The sequence below is a fragment of the Acomys minous genome (assembly GCF_964271855.1).
Source record: "Acomys minous genome assembly, chromosome: 1".
Lineage (NCBI taxonomy): Eukaryota > Metazoa > Chordata > Mammalia > Rodentia > Muridae > Acomys > Acomys minous.
Window position 1 is genome coordinate 143,960,731 of NC_140483.1, and position 18,335 is coordinate 143,979,065.

An 18,335-nucleotide genomic window follows, 5' to 3' on the forward strand; every position below is an offset into this window, starting at 1 on the left:
TGAGACTCCGAAATTGGTAGCGGGAAACCCCTCAAGACAAAGGCAAGGACTTTCCCAACAAATGACAAATTGGATTTCATGAAACTAAAAAGTAGCAGTGGAAGCAAGTGAAGACGCGCCTGCAGGAGGGGGAAACATCTTTGCACCTGACCCAGACATCACCATGGCCTCAGGTGGTGGCACAGGCCCCTCATAGCAACCTGTTCCTCACTGTTATGTTTCCAGATCCACCTTTCTCCACAGTCCATGAACCCTTTGGCTTCGTTGTCTCTCCCATCTCCCCACGGCCTACTCCATCTTTCCCATCTCTCCGTCACACATTCGCTCATGGAGTGGTGCCCACCTCGGGGCCCAGGGGCTGGCACTTGGGTGATTTTCTTCTGGCTGACTGGGCCTCAATTGTAGTTCTTTTGTTCTGTTTTGGTTTTCGAGACAGGGTTTCTCTGTGTAGCCTTGGCTGTCCTGGACTCGCTTTGTAGACCAGGCTGGCCTCGAACTGACAGTGATCCGCTCGTCTCTGCCTCCTGAGTGCTGAGATTAAAGGCGTGAGCCTGGCTCTCCTTTATAGTTCTTAGATATTATGTAGATATATAATATCATGTATGTATGTATGTATATATGTATGCAGATATGACATGAAAGTAGAAACAAAGGGGATTATTAACGTGGAGAGTGGGAAAGGAATATGGGAAACTGTTGGCTATTTAAGCTGATTTAAGCTGCAGGGAAAACATTCCTTGCCTGTACTCCCTTTATAAACTTTGTAAAGCCTGAAGGCAGGAAAGTGGCCTGGCCTCCACTTGAGGAGTTCCAGCCTCCAGGCCTTGCTCCTGTCCCCCCCTCCCCCAACCCCCACCTAAACTTCCCTAATGGCCCTAACAGTCATTTTCTGATGGCTGCAGGTGTCATTCGCAGCCCCAAGGAGGTAGGGTGCCCAGATTCCACCCTACAAGAAAATTCCCACCAATCCCTGAATAGGAAAACCCACCAATCCCTGCTCTCCCGAGCTCAGGATTTGAAATTCCTCCAATCCTCACCCTAGAAATCTCTGCCCTAGAAAGCCCCGCCTCCTAAGCTGTTGGAGAGGTCGAAGTACGGCATACCAAATAGCCAGCTGAGCATGGTCTATTACAATGGACTCTCTTTCTCAGTGGGGTTCTCTCTTCCCCTGATCTGAAGCCGCCCAGATCCTCTAAGGAGTGTCATATAACCCTCAAGGAAGATTACTGGCCCTACTCTTTTCTGACAGAACCTGTTCACCAAGCACCTGAGGATTCCTGTAAATACTCGACCCTATACTAAGGAGATCCTAGCCTTCAGCAAAAGACCTTTAATCATACCTGGAAGTTCTTCCCCCACCCATAGGATAACTAAATGTTCTTCTTGTAATAGGACCCATGCTACTGCATGTAAGTGAGGCACTATACCACTGCCTGCAAATCAAGTATCCTGGCATCTCTAGTCCCAGCGAATCAGACATATTCATCCACAAACCCCTCCCCCCACTACCCAGGGTTTTTATAAATAAAGGTTGGCTGGTTTGCTCTTTCATGCTGGAGCTAGTCCTCCACCGTGACCAATAGAGACTCCATTTATTCTGGGGAAGAATCACTGCTGGACACCTGGGACTTGACTGCCAGTCAAGCCGGTCAAGGCAGCAATGGCAAAGCTGCCTTAGCGGCTTCTGAAGCCGGCTCCATCATCCTGGCTATCTCAGTACTGACCACTAGGTGGGCCTGCCTTTTGGCCGTTTTCAGGTATCCACCCGAATCCTCTGCTGAGCTTACTTAGCATGGCAGTTTAACAAAGAGCTGTAACACTCTTGGGATCATCGCTGACTTGTGGAGCTCCCAGGTTTCCACTGCTATCTGATACCAGCAATTTCATTTTTAAGGAGTTGAACTGTTACACTGTGGAAAACTCTTCCCACACCCTGGCCTAGTGCACAGGCCTTGCCCTAGAGTACTCTCGCTGTTCCTGAGAGAAACGGGGAGGGGGGGTGGGGGGTGGGGTGCGCTCTGTTTTTCTCAACCTGAAGCAAGCAGCACCTGGAGTGGCCCACCAGTCGTAGAAACCAGGCCACACACCAGACACTGAAGGGCACCTGAGAATCCTATGTAAGCCCTGCCTACTGTTCAGTTCCCTGAGGCCTTCTGGGAGTAGAGGCAGCCAATCCTAAATTAGTCCCTCCAAACCCTGCATTCATCCCTCCCAAGAAACTTCTTTTTAAAAAATTTTTTATTAATTTATTCTTGTTACATCTCAATGGTTATCCCATCCCTTGTATCCTCCCATTCTTCCCTCCCTCCCATTTTCCCCTTATTCCCCTCCCCTATGACCTCTTTTATGAGATTTGCTGCCTGGTGTGACTCTCTCATCAGAAGAAGCCAAGAAGGGAAGAAGGGAAGAAATGAAGAATTAGAGCGTAGCTGAGGTGTCTGAGCTTCTGAGCTCAGCTGGGGAGACCCTCTCCCCCCCCCTGCTGAGGAGGCTTCCTCTCAGAGCTGTGTGCTTCCTGAACTGAGTGCCAGCATATTTTTCCATCAGAGTAGCAATTATGCTCGTGGGAAAATGTCCTTATGTCACATAATACCAATGAATGCAGACAATGAGGAAAAAAAAAAAAGAAAATTAAAGGCAGATGGATCAGAGGGATGGCTCAGTGGTTAGGAGCACCTACTGTTCTTCCAGAGGCGCCATGTTTGGTTGGTTCCCAGCGCCCACATCAGGTGCTTTACAACCGCCTGTAGGCGCAGCTCTAGGGGATCTTAGGCCTCTGCCTCCCAGAGGCACCTACAGTCGTCACTCATGTACACATGTCCTCATGCAAATACACTGACTCAGATGATTAAAGACAATAAAATAAATCTTTAAGAAAGCCGAACCCAAAAGAACTTCTGATTCTACATATATGAACTCCTTGGAATAGTCAAACTATGAGAACAGAAAGTAGAGCGGTTGCCAGGTATGAACGGCGGGGCAGGAATAGAGCGTTGGTGTTTAATGGGAGCAGAACTTAGAATGACGAAAACGTTTTGATGGACGGTAATAGCAGTTGTTGCGCAGTGTGGCAGTGTGGCGTGGTACTTGAACTGTTGACATTTTATCCAGAGACAGGCAGCAGCACACAGTGGGCAGTGAGGCTCCCGGCAGCGCGCTGCAGCCGTGGGGCTCTGTGACGTCACCAGGAGCCAGACTCCTTCTGTCTGTCGGTTGACCATCCACAGCAGATAGCTCTTGTCATTTTTTGACCAGAAGATGGATACAGCTTCTCTAGACAGGAAAGGACAAACATCATCTGCTTGCCAAGCTGTTTTTCATTCAGGAAAGGAAACGCAGGGGACGGTCTGCCTACAGTTCTCGCTCCAGAACCTGATCACATCGTCTCTCAGCACGGAGCTTGGGAAAACTATCAGGCAACTGTGTAAGGTATAACACGGCACAGTAAAGGAAAGCTGTAAGTCTATGCGTGGCCGTGGCTTCCGTGGCCGATGTAGAATTCCCAAGGTTTGTTTGCATCTCTCCCCTGAACAATCTCATACTGCATATTCGTTTTTACAACACGCTATCTTTTAATTCTTTTTTTTCCCCTTTTCTTTCTTTCTTTTTTTTCTAAAGCAACGTGAATTAGAACACGCAGCAGTGGTGTCTGCTCCTGATTCCTTCAGCTACTACAGATGATCTTTATTATTCTAAGGTACACTTCCTCACTCACGTTTTACAGTCTGGAAAGTTGGTTTATACCTCTTACAGTTGCTGTCAGCGAGGCAGCAGACGCGATGCCGCTGTCCTCTAGTGGGTATGCATCAAAAGTCACAGAGTGGAGGGTACAGCTGGGACTGTTGATGAGTCTGAGTCTACGCACTCTGTAGGAGAGTCTGACTATGAGATGAGGATTTAATTTTTTATTACACGTCGTGTGTGTGTATGTGTGTGTGTGTGTGTGTGTGTGTGTGTTGTATGTACTTGAGTGTCCCTCTGTGCATGCACACACAGGCAACAGCTGGGTATGGGGAGCCTTGCTCTGCCTTATTGCCTTGAGACAGGGTCCCTCTCTGAAGAGGAAGCATGCTGACTAGGCTGATGAGCTATCTAGCTGTCTGTGATCCACCTGCACCCCAAATCCTGGTGTTACAAGCAAGCGCAGCCATGCCCAGCTTTTAACCATGGCACTAGAGATGAGAAGGCAAGTCCTTAAGCTTGCACGCACTCCTCCTCACTGGGCCATCTTCCTAGCTTCTCGTGTTCCCTTCTAACATTGTCCAAGTAATATTTCCGTAGATAAACACAACTGTACATTTTTAAATTCCCACAGATGCAGTTCCCACAGAAGGGCCTGACCAATTTAGACTTCCTCCAAAATGTACAAAATGTAAGATAACCCATTTTCCCAATGGGTTTCCTCTTTTGATGAATCTGATGTCTTAAACAGAACCTCATTGCTTTGTTTCGATTGTCTTTTTGTTATATTTTGTTGTTGAGTTTGTATGTTTTAGTTATTGCTTACTTTCTTGTGCTATAAATTACTCTGTGTTTTCTACACTAGTCCCAGAAGCAGCCTTTTCTTCACAGAATCCTTTTATTAAAAATGAAAGTGTAAGACCCCCAACACGGCGGTCTTAACGCGGAGACCCCCACCAAGAACCAACGAGACCAAGGCTTCGGCTGCAACAAGCAAGAGGCTTTATTATTAAGGGGACGGGTACCCGGGCGTTTCAGTCTCCCAAGAGGCTGGCGCGCCGGGCGAGTCTTTAGGGGGTCCTTTATAGGGAGTTTGGCGGGAAGCTCGATTACAGAAGCGAAAAGCATAGTTACAGGGCTCTGATTGGTAAATTTAAATGAGGCGAGGTTATAGTCCGGTCATTAGGTGGGCTCTGGGAGCAGGGGAGTTTACCCGTTCTCTGGGCCAGGTGGCCATCCATAAATATCTTGTTTGACATGGAGCGAGGTTATGGCCCGGCCATCGGATGGGAACAGGGGAGTTTGCCCACTCCCTGGGCCAGATGGCCAACCATAAATATTTTGTTTGACAAGGACAAGCACGCTTTTATCTTTCTCCTCTGAGCTCCAGGCCTCATCTTATCTCGGGAACCCATTATTCTAGTCTTGCCTTGCAAGATAACGTTACTGCTGCTATGCTTGCTATGCCGGGTGCACAGGGGAGGGGGTCTTACAAAAGTATTGGTGCTATTTGTGTGAACTCAATTTTTACATAATCGAAACTCCAATCTTGTCCCATGTGGCTTTTACTGTATGCATCTTTCTTTGTGCGTGTGTGGGAGCAATGCTTCGAGTTGAACTTACAGCTTCACACATATTAGGTAAGTGCTCTGCTATGGTGCTACCCTACCAGCCCTGCACTGTCCATCTTACATTAGAAAGCAGTGCTGCTGGGGGATGGAGAGATGGCTCAGTGCTTACGAGTGTCGCCTGCTCTTCCTAAAGGTCCTGAGTTCAATTCTCAGCAACCACATAGTGATTCACGACCATCTGTAATGTGATCTCATGCCCTCTTCTGGCCTACAGGTGTACATGCAGGCAGAACACTGTATACATAATAATAAATAAATAAATCTTTTTAAAAAAATAAAAAGAAAGCAGTGTTATTCCTGATTACTCAAACATGTTCTATGTTTTAGTTCACTGCTTGTGTACTTTTATATGTGGCTTTCAAACTAGACAGAAGAATTCATCTTACATGATGCAGAGTAGAAATGTTATTTATTAATGGACAACAATCTCACTGTTTCCTTTGCAGTTGTTCTCAGCCTGTAGGCTGTGACTCCCGTGTGTGTGTGTGTGTGTGTGTGTGTGTGTGTGTGTGTGGCGGGCCAGAGAGACACCTAAGGACCCATCCCGTGGAACGGATACCGGAAGGGTCACTCTTTTGTCCCTTTAACCTTTTTTCCTTCTTGTGTAAGCTAGTTGGGTTGTATAATAAAGTTTAATTGTTAAGAAACAGAGCCAACATGTGTGTGTGTGTGTGTGTGTGTGTGTGTGTGTAGTTGAATGACCTTTTCACAGGGTGTGGGACTCTGGTTGATGAGGTTGAAGCTGACTTCTCCTGATAGCCGGCTATGAAGGTGGGCTCCCTTTTCTTATATTTTTGGTTGTGAGCCTAGCCTTTAACGGCTGAGCCATCTCTCCAGCCCGGGCTCCCTTTTCTTACGGAGATTCTTACTACACCTGATCTGGTAACCTTAGGTTTTGTTAGGAAAGGTCACATAGCCCTCAGGGAAGGTTATAAGCCCAACCTTTTCCTGATAGGAAGTTGATCAGCAAACACAGGGAATTCCTAAAAGTACCCCACCCTTCGCTGATCAGATCCTGGCCTGCAGTAAATGACCTTTATTTGTGCCTAGAAGTCATCCCCTCACACATAGGATAATTAAGTACTGGCTTCTTCCTCTTGTGATAAGGCCTCATGTTATTGACTGCAAATAAGGTATTCTGCCCAAGGTTTATAAATAAAGGCTGGCCCACTGGCTTGCACTCAATCACTCTCTTGATCACATTCCTCCATCTGAGACTCCATTTATTCCAGGGGAAACCACCTCTGGAGGCCCTGTGGTCTGGTAGCCATGGCAGTACTGCCTTTGCAGCTAGCTGCTGGGGCCTGCTTCGCCATGGCTGACAGCTCGGAGCTGACCACCTCCCCCCCCCCCCCCCCAGTGAAGCCCTGTCGGACCTGCCTGCCAGCAGATTTCAGACATCTGCCACCTCTGTCTTGCTTGGTCAAACAGCTCAAACAAGGAGCTGTTGGTATCATCACATGGTCTTGTGGTACTCTCGAGGCTCCACTGCCATCTGAGACCTGCAATCTCATTCTAAAAAGAGATAAACTGTGACACCCAGTGGAAAACTCATTTTCCACCTTCCCTGGAGAGGCCAAGAACCTGGCCTAGTGCCCCAGGCCTCAGACCTCACCCTGAAAGTGCCCTAGATGCCCCCGAGAGAGATACAGGCCCTTGGTCTGGAGGCGAGCAGTGTGTAGATGCACCCAGGGGATGTGGAACCCAGACCTCCCCTGCAGATGCTGAAGGACAACAGGGGTTACTAAAAGCATAGGAAAACACAATTATTTACATTATGATTCACCGCAGTAACAAAATTACAGTTATAAAGTACCAACAAGGCCTGGAGAGATGGCTCAGAGGTTAAAAGCACTGGCTAATCTTCCGTATGTCCTGAGTTCAATTCCCAGCAACCACATGGTGGGCTCCCAGCCATCTATAATGTGATCTGATGTCCTCTTCTGGCCTGCAGGTGTACATGTATATATAATAATAAATAAAGTGACAACAAAAATAATTTTATGGTTGGGGGTCACCACAAAGTGGGGGACTGTATTAAAGGGTGGCAGCATTAGGAAGGTTGAGAACCACAGTTTTATGGTTTAAATGTTCCAACATGTCCAGAAAGCTGTTGTGGGATTTATTTTATTGTATATATTATGTATATTCAATTTCTAGGAATTTATACAGTATTTTACTACTTGGTAGGGTAAATGTCATCTTGAATTTTTTGAAAAGTTTTTTTCACTATTGCTGATTTTTTAAAAAAAAATTTAAATTAAGTTTACATTATTTTATTTTTTTTAAGATTTCTTTATTTATTATGTATACAATACCCTGCCTGCAAGCCAGAAGAGGACATCAGGTCTCATTATAGATGGTTGTGAGCCACCATGTGGTTGCTGGGAATTGAACTCATGACCTTTGGAAGAGCAGTCGGTGCTCTTAACCTCTGAGCCATCTTTCCAGCCTAGCTGATTTTTTTTTCAAGCAAATGTTAGAATCATCATGTCCAGCTCCATAAAAAAGTCCATTTTGGTTGATGTACACCAGTACTATTCTTTTCTTTTTTTTTTTTAAGATTTGTTTATTTAATGCATATGAGTGCTCCATCTGCATGTACACCTGCAGGTCAGAAGAGGACATCAGATCCCTATACAGATGACTGTGAGCCATCATGTGGTTGCTGGGAATTGAGCTCAGGACCTTTGGAAGAGCAGCCAGTGCTCTTAACCTCTGAGCCTTCTCTCCAGCCCACTAGTTCTCAAACTTAATATGCAAAATGATCTACTGAGAGGGTTTACTGAATTTTTTTTTGTTTGTTTGTTTGTGTGTGTGTGTGGCACCCTCCAAGGTCAGGATCTGGGTCAGGATTCATGAATTTAATCTTTGTTTTCAGCAACTGGGAGGTGAAATAGCTGACCCAGAGTCGTCCTTTGAGAACCAATGTTCTACAGAACCACCTTGATGATCTCATCCATTCCCACTGCCTTTGAACACAGCCAGGGCAGCTAATATATGGCATATGAAAACATATCAACAACCAGCTTACCCTCCATGGTCTAATAGCTAATATTTATGTAGAAACTTTCAATTGATGTACACATATAAAATCACCCAATGTTCTCAACATTTTCAAAATGTGGGCATTCTGCATTATACTAGCAGATGCTGTAGTCAATGAGGTTTTCCAGGAAACTTTCGGTTTCAGAAATCTTTATTGTCATTACTCACCAATAACATCTTATTTTCTAATATTTTAGCATTTGAACTATATCTCCTAGATTATTTCTATCATCAGTGTATCCCCAATATCTACATCTATACTACTAATATCTATGCTCATCCTAATTCAAAACATTTTGTTAAAAAAGTTTATATTATTTTTTAAGCTTAAACATAATTACATCGTATTCCCCCATTCCCTTTCCTTTCTTAACTTTTCCCACATTCCTATCTCCCTCCCTCTCAAATTCATGGCTTCCTTTTCTTTGTATTGTTATGTGCACATATGTATATGCATGCATAAGCATAAATACAGATACACAACTTGATAAGTTCATTTTGTGTTACTTGTACAGATGATTTCAGGGCTGACCACTTGATATTGGACAACCTATTAGGAGGCTCATCCTTGGAAAGAGCTACCTCTCCCTGTCTTAGCATCCCTTAGTTTCTGTAGTTCCTTGTCTACGCGTGGGGGACCTCTGGGATTCTCCCTTCTGTATTAGCAGGTCTATTGGCGTTGTCCTTGTTCAGGTCTTGTTTGCCGTGAGTGAAGGTTCCCTGTCATTTCTAGGAAGCCATCTCACAGCACATTTCTGGGTCTTCTGACTTGCAAGGATTCTGTTCCGTCATCCACCATACTCCCTGAGCCTTAAGTGCAGTTGTGTTGTAGATGTTTCCACTGGGGCTGGGTACCCCATGATCAGTTATTCTCTATATTTTAACCAGTTGTGGTTTTCTGTAATGGTCTTTGATGAGGGACGGGAGCTTACACTTATCTCTGTGCCTTGTAAATCTATCTAAATGTTTTTGTTCCAAAAATACAGTCCTCTTAATACAAGGATTTCAGTGTATGTATCGTCTCATGCTGACCTTTGTTGGGTTCTCCCACCTGTAGCCCCTTTATCTTGGGTGGCTGTTTCTCAACTGGTGATCTCCTTCCTTTATGGCAGAATCGCCTAGTAGACCAGAAGTGGATTTCTAAACCAAAAGCAGTCAACACATATATAGGCTGTTAGCTTGTCCTTGCCTGAAGCAATGGGCTCAGCCTGTTTGCTTGCTTTTTTTTTTTTTTTTTGTCTGGGTAAATATGAACGTTTCTAGCTCACCACAGACTGTGGGGGGGGGGTGGTAGTGATGTCTGTTATGGCTAAGTGCAAGAGAGTTAAGCAGAGGAAGTAAGCTGGGAGAGGGAGGAGGAAGGAGCACATATACAGAGAAAGATGTAATAAGAGAAAGAAAGAAGACACAGAGAAAATAAAGAAAGCAGGACAGAAAGAGGCATGGAAAGACACACTGGGTGTGGTGGTGCCCTACTGTAATCCCAGTATACAGGAGACAGAGACAGGACACCGGAGAGTTGGAGAAGGCCAGCTTGGACTCCAAAACAAGACTGTCAATTAAAAAAAAAAAAAGAGGGAAGGAAGGGAAGAAGGCTTGGTAACCTGAAACCAAGCAGGTAGAGACTGGTCCCTAGTGCTTCTAGAAGCCTGTATGTCCTGCTCATGCTGGGTTTGCATTTCCTCAGATTAAATAAACATCCTCCTTTGGAAAGTTTGCACACTTTGCTCTGTTACTTGCTAGAAAAACCAGGTTAAAGAGCCAGGCGCAATGGCACACACCTTTAATCCCAGCACTTGGGAGGCAGAGGCAGGTGGATTGCTGTGATTTTGAGGCCAGCTTGGTCTACAAAGCGAGTCTAGGGCAGCCAAGGCTAACACAGAGAGGGCCTGTCTCAAAACACAAAAACAAAAACAAAATAGTTTCTAGTATCCATTCTCAGATTTCATAGACTAAGTCCACTCAAAATAGTAACCGGCAGAGAGATGAAGGGAACATCAATTTGCAAAGAACGTTGTGATTTCTCAGGACTCCGCAGCATTCAGTTTAGAAGCTCAGTTCATACTCTTCCCTTCGGAAAGCTTTTGTAGAAACCAGCTGCTCTGTCAAGACTGCTTGGTAAACCTGGGCCAGAGCAAAAACGCCCACACTTTTTTTGAGACAGGGTTTCTCTGTGTAGCCTTGGCTGTCCTGGACTCACTTTGTAGACCAGTCTGGCCTCGATGATCACTGTGAGTTTGAGGCCAGCCTGGTCTACAAAGTGTATCCAGGACAGTGAAGGCTACACAGAAAAACCCTGTCTTGAAAAACAAGCAAGCAAACAAACAAACCAGCAAGCAAGCAAACAAAGCATGACAAGGGTAATTTGCCATCCTAAATCAGGAAACAGAGTCAGACAAGATGCAGAAATTATGTTAGGGATCTGAGGTATTACCCTGGCATATTAGTTGTGAAGCTAGCCTGACTCTCCCTCCTCTCTCTCTCTTCTAATTATTTTAAAGATTTATTTATTATGTATACAATGTTTTGTCTGTATGTATACCTGAACACCATGAGGGCACCAGATCTCATTATAAATGGTTGTGAGCCACCATGTGGTTGCTGGGAATTGAACTCGGGACCTCTGGAAGAACAGCCACTGCTCTTAACCTCTGAGCCATCTCTCCAGCCCAAGCCTGGCTCTCTTGATTTGAGGAGAAACACATGGTCAACTGTGTTCTTAGCAGCCTGTGTTCATGTGGCTCACGCCAATCTTCAGCATTTTAAACCAAAAGCACTGATCGTTTATTGAGGTCGAGGCTGGAAGCTTTTCCTGCCCTATTAGGTAGGCATCGTTAGCTCTCTCTTAAACTACAGGAAAGAAATTCAGATACAGAAATTCAGATACAGGTTCCGTTGCTACGCCGCCTACTTTCCCCACACTTTCCTATTTATCAATCGAATTTCCAATCTGAATCGACCTTCTAATTTCACAGCCCAATAGTCTTCCTTTGATTGCATTCTCCTTTAAGAATAACGCCTTTAAGGACTTCTAACATGGCATTAAATGGAAGGCTTAGCTGCAAATGATGTGCAGTTTTTGGCTTCTGGAATGGTGTATTATAAAGTCTGTCAGCAGCAAACTTCCCACCCACTGGTTTGTTTACTGGCTCTCTGGATAGTTTCTAAGCTCCTGGGACACCAGTATAATTCTTAGTCTAGAGCATTTTTATTTATTTATTTATTTTTTTTGTGGAAATAATCCAGAAGTCCACCACAGATAAATTATAGAATATACATACAATGTCATCCTACTTCGCCATCGAAAGCAATGACGTGTGATGCATGCAACAACCTGGATGAACCTTGTCTGGATTCTTTGACCTAGCCAGACTGAGTTCGAGGCCTACCTGGGCAGCTTAGGGAGCACCCCCACCCCCCTCCCCCCGCCCAAAAGGCACATGACTCCACTTCTATGAAGTATACAAAAAGATAAATCTATAGAGACAGAAAAAGAGATCAATGGTTTTCAGGGACTAGGCCAAGGAGTGACCACTTAATTGATGCGGGGTGGGGGTTGGGGGTTCTTTCTGATGGAATCGCTCAGAATCAGGAGGTGAGGTGGTCATTGCTGGCTGGTCTAAGTGTAATAAATGCTACTGAACTGCTTATTTTAGGATGGTTACTTTTATGCTTTTTTTGAGTTTCATCTGGCTTAAAAAGAAAAAGTTTAACGACTCTCTCTTTGCCCTTCGCTGGGCTTGGAATCTTCTTAACGGATCCATGGCAAAAGAAACAGTGTCTTCATCCTTGGGGGGAGGGGTAAAGAAGGCCTTGTCGGAAGCAGGGCCCCTTGCCCCATAGTTGTTTAAGCCGCCATGCATTCGTCGCAGCGTGCCTTGGGTCGCACTGGGTCGCCACGGGGTCTGAGGCGGGACCTGAGGTCGGTGGGCTCTGCGGGGTCTGTGGGGGAGGAGGAGGGGGAGGGAGAGCGCACACATCCTCTTAGGAGACACATCCCGTGGATTAAACCACAAAAGTTGGCGACTAAGTCAGAGCAGGAGGAGGAGGTGGTGGTGGTGGTGGGGGGCCCGTTCCCAGCATCGTGGAGTCCCCGAAGAAAAGGGCCCACGTCAGTCAGGAGGCTCGCGCTAACTCGCGCCGGTGGCTGCCACTTCCCCGGTGCAGGAAAATGCATTCCTTTGTTGTTGGCCGAGACGGGCCCCTTCCGCAGCTCCCGGGCCAAGGTGGGCAGCGCGGCGGGACCGCAGCTCCGGGAGGTGGGGGCTGCGCGGGACCGCGCTCCCGCCCTCCGCGGCGCCCACCGAGCGGCGAGCGGCAGGCGGCGGCCCGCGAGGGGGCGGCGGCGGCGGCGGCGGCGCGGGGCTTTGTGGCCGCGGCGCGCGCGGCGGGGCCTGGCCGGCCGGGGGCGCGCGGCCGCCCGGCGCCTGGAGCCCGCGGCCCTACCGGCCGCCCAGCCCCGCCAGAGCAGCCCAGGCCCCGCCGCGCTCGCGCCTCCGCGCCCCAGCTCGGGACCCGCGGCCGCCGCGCCGCCGCTGCAGGTAAGAGGCTGAGGCCGGGAGGGCTCGCGGCCGGCCTGGGAGGCGGGCGGAGCGGGAGCGTGAGGGGATCTGGCGGGCTCCCGGGCCGAGCCGCCGCGCCCTCCTCCTCCTCCCCGCGGGCCGACGGCCGCCTGCGCGCGCCGCGGTGCCTGCCCCGGGCGCCCGGCCGGCCTGCCGCTTACAAAGCGCCGGCGCGCGGGCCTCGCAGTCGCGCCGGAGCTCTCGGGAAGGGGACGCGGAGCCCAGGGCTCGGGTCCCGGGAGGCTCTGGGGATTTAAAAAAAAAAAAAATCCAGCAGCTCCCGCGGTCCTCACATCCCCACTGTGTGCCGGGAAGTGCGCTCGCCGCTTTTCCGTACTTGTCTCCATTGAGACCCTCTGCCTCCGGTCCGGGCCAGAGGTATAATGGGCTGGGTCCCTCCTTCAGAGGATCTTAGGAGGAGGAAACAGCACATCACATCCCTGTCCGACTGACCTTGGGGAAGCTCCTTTACCCCTACGCTGCTGGGTTGATGTTTCCATAATGGGGGAGTACGGTGTGATGTAATACCCACCCCCAGGTATTATTGTGAGAGATAATGTGAGGTTGCTGATAGCTAAATTTAAGCACTTCGTGTCCCAGGCCGTAGGTCCTAAACAGTTGGCATGGATCATTAAGTGATCGCCCTGGCATTGATAGCTCTGTAAATTGCAGGAAGAATTTCTATGTAGGAGTAAGAAACAAGACTTTAGTCTCCCTGTTCTGATTATAGAGAATGCATGTTTTATTGCCGTGATAACATTTAACAGTACAAATGTTTTGGGGGTACTTAGGAGAATGGCTGTAGGGTAAAGACACATTTTCACACATTTAAAACTGGAGCTGGGGTAATGGGGCCTGAGTTATGTGTTGGGGGGGTGGGGGGAGGTTGGCATGTCAGAAAAGACCTTGAGTGTGTAGTTACTCGGGAAATTGTTGCACGTTAATAAGTAGTTCCTGAGTTAGGACTGAGGATAGCTATGAGAGTTTGAGGCCAGAGACGAAGAAAAGGAATGGAGAAGAAGAATTTCAAAACCTGGAGGTAGACGGGGTCGTCCATTTCCTCTCCTGTGTCTCAAGCTGCATCTTGAGACAGGTCTATTCTGGGGTGGGAGGGGGTGGGGGGGTAGGAGAGGTCCTGAAGAAAGGTCAGAAATTGTCTCTCTTGACTCCTGCAGTGTTCAGATAACGTGCAGGCACCGGCATAGGCCTGGCCAAGCATCACACAGCTTGGGATGCAGTGCTTCCGGATAGTATGAAGATACCAAACTGCCCTCCAGGTTGATAAGATGCTTCAGATGCCAGGGCCTCCCTGATGTGAAGACAGGGGGTTGGACCGCTCTTCACTTGCTTAAGTGAGACAGGGATTGAAGAAACTTTTGAGTTTCAGTTTGGAGTGGGGAGAATTGAAAGGCTTTGTACCTTGAGTGAAATTTAAAACAAAAACAAATACAAAAAACAAGGAAGACGGGAAATGTCCAGGTGCTGCAGTAGGGGGGAAGGGCAGTATGGAGTGGAACTGGGCATTCAGGACACTGCCTGCTGCAAGCATGGCTGGCCTGTTCTCAGCCACCAGGGAGGCACCCTGCCCTCTCCCAATTTCTTACCCAGTGTCACCTTTCCCATGAGTGAGCAGGACAGACTTCTTGGATAAAGGAGTTTTGTTGTAAACTAGGACTCAGGAGAGGATTTGGGGGATATATAGAGATGGTAAAGGTTAAGAGCTCATAGGTATAGTAGAAAGGGGAAGTGCTTTCAGGGAGATAGCTTGGCCTCGTCTGTTTCCCTGCTGCCTCTCACCTGTGTGATTATGGTATGTGTGTGTGAGAGAATATGTTTTTTTTTTTCCCAAGTAGTTGGCAGGAAACTCAAATAGCACTTCACTGTATTTCCTGGCTATAGGACATTCATTCATTCAAAAAAAAAAAAAAGGCTCCTGAATGCCAGTCCTTTGCTGAGTCATATGCTACATGCAGAGATGCAGATGACTCAGAAATTATATATTTCCTTAGGAGTTTCCCATCCAGAGAGGGAGATGGACACAAAGGGCAAATTACAAAATATGTCGGAAGTGCTACTGGTTGACATTTAAGATGGACAGCGTGCTTGCAGAGCACGTTTTCTGGAGAATCTGGGCCAGTGTGCTTCAGTGAGAGGAGTTTGAGCCCTTAGGGCAGCGATTCTGAATGTTCCATGACCTCCTGCCTTTTATCTCATTCACGCTGCCAAGTCTCAGCTGTGCCATGCTCTTTAAAAATGCAGCCGCATTGTACATATAACGTGTACATAACAAGTATATACTTGTATGTAACAAGTAGGCTGCTTGTTCGGTGGAGTCCGGAATGTTTTACGAATGTCATGCTTGCAGTGTTGGATGAGTGAATTATTAAGTAGATGGCAAAAATAAGAGAATGGATAGCGAGTAGCGGATAGAGAAAATCCATAGCCAGGTAGCAAAACATCAGATCTGTGCGTTTGATGTGATCCCAGCATCCAGCAGCCATGACTGGACCCGGACTCATGGAGAGAGCAACCACGAGACTAGATCACACCTAGTGGAAACCTACTGGGGAAGCCCCATTGAGACAGTCAGCTGGAGGTCCCACCTGGGAGAGTCTTAGGCTGGAGGGTCCTGTCCATCCTCACCGTGGATGAGCAGTCCATGGGTGAACTTCTAGCTTCAAGTTAAGCTAAGCTGGTTGCAAACAGTTTATCTCCTAACTCTTCTCAAGGGCAAAGTGTGCTCAACGCCTACTGTTGCTTGTTCTTTCGCTTCTTACAGAGTTAAGGAGCCAGCTTTCCCCAGGAGCTCCCACTTAGAGGAGACAATGTGTGGGGGGGGGCACACCCCCACTCCCAGAGTCAGCTTTCACCAAGCTTAAAGAGCACACGACAGTTAACCAGTATAATATATGTCACACTGTTTAAACTTAAACTGGAAGGGCAGTAGTTACATACGAACAAGCATGTGGGCATTAGTTTAGGCAGGCTTTAGAGCAATTACCCCGGAGCTGGCTCTGTCAGGATAGGAATTGTGAATGGTCCTTGGGGCAAAGATTCCAGGCAGAGGAAGTCTGAAATAAACCAAGCGGTGGGAAGGTAGCAAATGTAACAGCAGGAAGGTGAGTTTGGTCTGATTAGGTTGAAAGATACATAAAGTGGGGCAGATGGAGGAGGTGCTTGTTACTCAGACAGCATCTAGAAAAGCCCTGAGTGCCCTGGGAGGAGTTTGGACTTGTTTTATTACTTAGGAGGTGGGAGAGATGTCACAGGGTACATGCAGGGGTGTGTCATGAGCGCTGTGTTTTAGGACTGCCTCTCCTGTGGTCGTATAGAGGACATTGGGCATTTGGGAGATCAGTCGGAGGTTAAAGGTCTAACAGAAGGTACGAGCAGTGAGGACAGGGGAGCCGGAAGTAGATATTGAAGTAGACTGTAGAGTGAGTTTTGTCAACTAGTTGCACATGTTGGAGAACGTGGTGAGGTTTGTTGGCGTGGGAAGCCCCATGGGTATGGTTGAGGTCACCAGCCGTCATGAGACTTGTAGATGGTGTGTGAGTAATTAGTACGGCTTTAGCTCTCTGGAGAATCGGTAATTTCTGAGGTGCCCATATGGGACACTAATAGAGGAGGTTGGTAGAAAAATGGCAGCGTGTCTGAACAAACGCCGAGCACCTACTGTGTGTGAAAGATGCACACAAAGTGTAGTTCCCCCATGACGGAGCAGAGGCACTGCAGTGTGGAGAAAGTGTTAAGATGCACTGTGGTCAGAGCTGAGTGCTTGCTAGACCTGGGCTAGAGTAGATCTAAGAGTGAGTCAGCTTCTGAAGTGAGAGGTGGGAGTGAAGGGCAGTGCCCTGCCTGAGACAAGAAGCAGGATGGCGTGGAACACCCCAGAAGGGCACTTCCTGCAGGGGAGGCTGTCGTAATGAATCTAAAGGCAGGGGCTGGTTTAGGATGGAGCCGTGGAGGAGATGAAGGAAGGGCCAGGACTCTTAAGAACACTCGCCTAGTTTAGAGAGGGGTTTGTGTAAGTGGGAGGATGGGGGGAGGGCTTGCTTTCAACACAAGGCTGGTTCCATTCTCAGTCACACTCGGACACAGATGGCAAAAGTAAACACCAAGTTCTCTGGCTCCTTGGAGAGACTGGGGAAAGGGAACAGCACAGCCGAAGGAGCAGGGTCAGTGCGGATGCCGGAGCCATCTAAAAAGAAAGGAGGTGTTGGGGGGGGGGGGGCGGCGCAGAGGGTGCTGGTGAGTGGCTGCTCTGGGCAGATAGGTTTGAGCATGTGAGCATGAAATGACAGCCATAGTTCTCATGGGTCTCTGAAAAACTGCCGTTTCTATTCCCTTTAGGCCTTTTGTGGTATTCTCAAGAAACCAGAAAATTGTAGTTTCCTGATTCATCCCTCATCAAAAAGATATTTTGGATAGTAGAACATGTAGCTGTAATTAACAGAGCAAAACAAAAGAACAGCAATAAACAAAACCCAAATGGCAGTATGGCGACATGTATTCGGCAAATATTTATCACATACCTGCCACATGGTGGACAGTCTGGAGACTGACCGCGGGCCTCAGCCACTTTGCCTGGAGTTGCTTAATTTATGAAGTTAAGCCTGTCTATGGCCTTAAAGCAAGAAGAACTATCTGAAGTACCAGGATCATTTCATTGTGTTGTACAATATTTTATTTCACTGGCTCAAAGCTCTATTAGCTTCATGAATAATCAGAAAATGCCATCCGTGTGTCTCTGGCAGTGGGCTGGGAAATTAGGCTGCAGAGAAACAACTGCTAATCCGGACTGCCAGCCCTGGAGATGGGACTTGCAGAACACCTGCTTTAGCTGTAATTTAGAGATGAGGAACTGTCAGGGAAGAGAGAGGACTTGCTGCATGTCACAAAATAAGTGTCTGAGTGTCCTTAAGTTTTCAGGTGACACGTCAGTCAGCTTTCTGTCACTGTGCCTAAACTCTGAGCTAATTGGTTTATAAAAAGAAAAGGCTTGGGTCTGGGGTGTAGCTGAGTAGCAGGCACTTGCCTGGCATGCGTGAAGTTCTGGGTTTAGTCCCTAGCCCTGACGTTGGGAACTAGGTAGTAAAGGTTATCTGGGCTCATACTTCTTGTTCATTTAAGACAGGGTCTATATAGTCTTGGCTGACCTGAAACTTACTATTCAGATGAAGCTAGCTTCGAACTCATAAAGATCCGTCTGTCTCTGGATCTTGAGTGCTGGCATTAAAGGCATGTGCCATTCATCTAGCTGGGCTCATACATTCCGTTGGCCTTGTTGGCTTGGGGCTGTGACAGGGCAGTCTGGCACGGTGGGAATACATGGCAGAGAAAATTAGGCCAGGGAGCAAAGAGAAGATGAGGAAGGGGTTGGAGCTCGTCTCTCTTCTCCCTGTGTCCTGAA

The 18,335-nt window shown here is 47.6% G+C and overlaps 1 protein-coding gene across 9 annotated transcripts in view; it reads left to right on the forward strand.

Moving 5' to 3' along the window:
* Positions 1 to 3,242: 3,242 nt before the first annotated feature.
* MSANTD3 (Myb/SANT DNA binding domain containing 3) overlaps positions 3,243 to 18,335 on the forward strand; it is a 35,891-nt gene continuing 20,798 nt past the window's right edge. For 3 of the 9 annotated variants that reach the window (XM_084779575.1, XM_084779571.1, XM_084779572.1), the window contains exon 1: positions 12,324 to 12,586. The gene's annotated coding sequence lies outside the window, so the exon portion shown is untranslated. Of the gene's footprint in view, positions 3,430 to 3,486; positions 3,508 to 11,612; positions 12,283 to 12,323; positions 12,587 to 12,774; positions 12,902 to 18,335 lie in introns of those variants that run through there. The other 6 variants (XM_084779573.1, XM_084779569.1, XM_084779576.1 and 3 more) reach the window with 5 other exon arrangements.